This window comes from Hippocampus guttulatus, chromosome 6 (genome assembly GCF_054856545.1).
Source record: "Hippocampus guttulatus isolate MCC_2025c chromosome 6, RoL_Hgut_1.0, whole genome shotgun sequence".
In the NCBI taxonomy this organism is placed as follows: Eukaryota; Metazoa; Chordata; class Actinopteri; order Syngnathiformes; family Syngnathidae; genus Hippocampus; species Hippocampus guttulatus.
In genome coordinates, this window is record NC_141266.1 from 16,368,439 (window position 1) to 16,373,205 (window position 4,767).

A 4,767-nucleotide genomic window follows, 5' to 3' on the forward strand; every position below is an offset into this window, starting at 1 on the left:
GTGGTCAATTACCTTCAAGTGTCACAGATGTGTCATCAATAGGTTGCATCAGATATACAGACATACTGACAGCGTCACAGAAAGGCAATTGAATTGGGCACTCTTGGAAATATCTTGGTCGATTCGCATTTCAAACACTGGTTGTGACTTCTGCCATTCGGCTCCTTGTTAGAGAACATCAGGTTGTGCAAAAAGTACAAAAATATTGATCAGTTGGGCATGTGCAATCAAATCTGGATACAGTTAAATTCAAGTTCACTGTAATTTTATGTGCATCTTGAAATTTCACCCAAAAGCCAAATATCCCCGAACTCTTTGTCAGTCACATATTCATTGTTGTCGACTTTTATTTTTGGAGGGAGGGGGGGGGGGGATGCCCGGTGCCCCTGACCCACTAGCCTCACCCTTTGCACACCACCGTATAGTGATAATGTGAAGTGGTTTCCATTTTACGAACTCACTTGTATTGCCTTGCTGTCGCTTTGGTTGGGATGCATTACCAGCACGCTTAACAGATGACACATGCACAAATGTTCAATATATCAGTTCTTTTCGCACAACTTGTTGCTCTCTAACAAGGAGCTTACCAAATAGAGATATCCACTTCTATGCCTTTCGGTGTCTCCTCCAGTGTCTGTATCTCTGTTGCAACCGGCTGATGACACTCAAAATTAGCACTGAAAAATAAATCAAGTTCGCGATGTAAGAGAATGCAATTTTCAAAGGCTGAAACTTGGAGAAAAAAAGGCTTCACTTCTTTTATTTCCTCCCTCTCTCTCAGTATATGTATGCACTTTTACATCAAATCATGTTTTTCACAATTATAAGCAAGTCAGATAGATGTTAATACATAGTACAAGACCCTTTTGCCATCAAAACAGCTCCAAACCTCCTGTTTCAGAAGGGAACGCAGAATGCAGAAAGAAGGATCTTTGACCATTCCTCTTTGCACAATCTCTCTAAATCTCCCTGGGTCCTGAACTGAATCCTCTCCTCTTTGGCTCACGCCACAGGTTTTCAATGGGGTTGAGGTCTGGGCACTGAGATGGCCATGGGAGGAGCTTGAAGTATTTGTCCAATTTTCAGTCGATAGATAGAGATACTATGGAGAGTACTATCCATCCATACATTTTCCGAACCGCTTGATCCTCACTAGGGTCGCGGGGGGTGCTTGGAGCCTATCCCAGCCATCTCCGGGCAGTAGGCGGGGGACACCCTGAATCAGTTGCCAGCCAATCGCAGGGCACACAGAGACGAACAACCATCCACGCCCACACTCACACCTAGGGACAATTTAGAGCGTCCAATCAGCCTGACATGCATGTTTTTGGAATGTGGGAGGAAACCGGAGCACCCGGAGAAAACCCACGCAGGCCCGGGGAGAACATGCAAACTCCACACAGGGAGGCCGGAGCTGGAATCGAACCCGGAACCTCTGCACTGTGAAGCCGACGTGCTAACCACTGGACTACCGGGCCGCCTGGAGAGTACTATATATATGAATATTTTATGTAGTTTATATTGTGTGTATGTTCAGTGCTTCAGAAGTGCAGTACATAAACTGAAATGATAGGCATACATTTGTTTTCATTGTTGTAACATGACGTATGACAATGACTCACGTTTGTGCCACTCTTGTTTGGTGGGATTTTGTTGACAGTGAATTCCTAAAAGACAGCAGGCAGGTCTTTGTAAGTTAAGTACTCTAACCGAAGTAACTGTCTTTCATAACAATTGCCGTTATTTTCCGTAATTTATAAGACCAAAACAAGTATGTAAAAAAATCCGTGACGGCAGCCTAACTGCCGCTTCACTGGCCACAATGGACCCGCTAAAGCAGTCGCTGTACGCGGCTTCTAACCCGGCCGTGTAACGTGCCCGACGAACCGAGTCGCGTTCCCCAGCACCGGTCAGAGAGACTCACAAGTGGCGAGATTTACTCTCGACAGCTGTTCGGTTCGCTTTTGCCGAGTTGCTTTTGGTGAGTGTGGCGGCAGCGTCACATCAAGTGACTTAAAAGCGAGCCCGCGCTCACTCTGGAGGGGTTTCAAGCCGGTATCCCGTCTCGCCTTGGTCGAACGCAAACGGGGACACGCTGTAAGGCTAAAAATACCTGTCTACGACTATATTTGGCTTGGCTGGTTCACAATTGCGCCGCTGAAATAGTAGGGCCCGCCCCGGTACAATGAATGGACTCCCTTTCAACTTCCATCCTCCGTCTGCCAGGTGCTAAAATTAGCAACAAAGCTTGCGTCAATCACGAGCCTCAGTGCGTCAAGGCTTTCCCCGCCCACAGAAAAATTCGCGCCTCGTGATTGGATGCTACGATTTTGTTCTTTCTTTTTTTTATCAGGGGGCTTCTGAGCAGCTTTTTTTAATTTAATGTTTGTCGTGTACAAATGCCCGCCGGACCTGCTTGACCTCAGCCCACGCAACACCCCCCCCCCCCCCACCAATACAAAAATTAACCACACGTCTGCCCAAAATGCTAACATTATTTTTGGTTTGGGTGCATTTTATTTTACAATTAATATTTTTGCTCGTGGCAAAGAACCACAAGTCAGGTGGTTTAGTGAGCTGCTTTAATTTAGCATGTGCGTCAATGCCTTCCTACGCATTAATACCAGCATCCATGCACAAATTCACCCACAGTCTGATTTGAACTGGAGAAAATGCTTAACATGCTGAAACACGTATCAGTTCCATCCATGAAAGAACAAATTATTTGATTATGCGTTTTATCTGCTCAGCCACAGCAAGGCAAGGGAATTCTATTATTTATATGGCACATTTCATACTCAAGTCAAAGACGCAACACTTAAAAGTATTAACAAACAGAAAAGTTAACGACATTTAGAAGCAAAGCGGGGAAAACTAAAGTACAGCTTACCAAATTGACTCAAGGGACGTACAATGACAACATTTAAACACATGAACATCAAACTTTAAAAAAAATAAATACATAAAAGTCAATAAAGAAAGATAAAATGGTTTCTAAAATTACTAAAAGGAATGCAAATGATGACAAGACCTTAATCAAAGGTATGGAGAAAAAAAGTAACATTATTAATTCGTAATAAAAAGCATTTACCCTCGAGGCTGACTTCACTTCTGGTGACAGTTTATTCCATTTGCGTGCAGCATAACAGTTAAATGCAGATTCACCATGTTTACTTTGACAGCAGAATTGTGAGTTCTGACAAGCTGGTAACAGCATAACCTTGTCACGAAGCGCTACATTACAACCCACAAAAAAAAAAAAGAAAACCTGACCTGAGGCCATTGGAAAACAAAAACAAAAGAGATGCACCGATGGACAGATGGATAGATTGCATATAACTAAATATACTTGGAGGAACATAAACCAGGAAGCATTAACGACAATGTCACAATAGATTGGGAGAAGCAAGATAGTCTCCATCTCTGGTATTTCAGAGAATTGTTTGACGTGTCTGGCTCCAACGCTGAGTGTCCTGTGGAAGCCTAAAAACCACATGCCTTTGGCATTTGTGAATTCTCCACCTAATCTGAAAAATCACAAGTCTAATGAATTTAGTCCATTCACAATATTAGCAGAACTATTTTCCGAGCATGCCCAGTAATTTTGTTTTCTTATCTCGAAAATCACCACAAAAAGAAAAACAGTACACACTGTGCAAGGTATTAAAAGAGGCAAACTGTTTTGTGTGAAGAGTGAACAGTATAATATACATGAGTAAAAATTTATTTTTACGTTCAAATTTTGTGCTTAGGTTACATTTCGGAGTCTGCACTTTTTAGTGAGAGAGAGGGGATAAAGGGAACAGACAACAAACTTTGCCAAACTGGAGGTAGATATTCCAACATAGTTTCAGAAATACCCCTCGAACATTAAGTAGCAGGTAAATGTATGTATGTAAGTGTTCCCACAACTGCGAGACAAGAGTAATTGACACCTCGTCAGTCACACCACCCCACAAATAAAGGTTTTCTTATCTTATCTCCGGGATGTCAAACTAATTTTTGTCTCGGGCCACTTTGGAGTTACGACTTCCCTTGGAGGGCTGAGTTAATGTTGAATCATCACATGGTATTATTGTCCAAAACAAATTGATGCATTACTAGTTTTGAAATCAGTCAACTGTTTGTTTGTTCTTTGTTCACTTATTGTTCAAGTGAGTTTAATCAGTGTCAGAAAATTATTGCAAAATCTCAACGTTATTTAGTCCACATGACAATTTGACATTTCGGGACAGATTATAGAAAGGATCATGGAAGTTGACACACATGATCTGCTTTCGCGGGCCACCTAAAATGATGTGTGGATCTGGCCCCCGGGCCTTGAGTTTGATACCTGTGTCTTATCTTATCTCATGGTGGGTTCTTACAAATCAAATTTGCGGCACCAGATGGGGCCAGAAGGAGAAGTTTTGTTTTGCTTTGTTTTGGGAGGGAAGGTCGCTGTTTATTTGTTTGTCTGTTTGTTTGTTTGTATTATTACTCCATACTTTACTAATGTAGTACTGTCAGGTCATACTGGGTGTTTTAACAAAAAATGAGAACAGCCACCTCTGATCATTGGAAGTGAATGTGAAGCTTTGTGTAAAGAAGTAAGCTCAAACTCGCCCTACCGCCCACCAGCGAGGGTCTCCCCGAACTGCATCCATCAAACCAACCAGCTGGCTTGGGCTCCCTCTCTCTCGCTCTGCTACTGCGTCTCTCTGTGTGCGAGCAGCTCAGAGAGACCGGAGAAGAAAGAGGGGAGGGTTCTACTTGGAGTGACGTCAC

The 4,767-nt window shown here is 42.9% G+C and overlaps 1 protein-coding gene across 2 annotated transcripts in view; it reads right to left on the reverse strand.

Moving 5' to 3' along the window:
* alg2 (ALG2 alpha-1,3/1,6-mannosyltransferase) overlaps nt 1-2,207 on the reverse strand; it is a 74,301-nt gene extending 72,094 nt beyond the window's left edge. For both annotated transcript variants that reach the window (XM_086113959.1, XM_086113958.1), the window contains exons 1-2: nt 2,114-2,207; nt 1,623-1,667 (exon numbers count right to left, since the gene is read on the reverse strand). The gene's annotated coding sequence lies outside the window, so the exon portion shown is untranslated. The remainder of the gene's footprint in view (nt 1-1,622; nt 1,668-2,113) is intronic.
* Between the last annotated feature and the right edge of the window lie 2,560 nt (nt 2,208-4,767).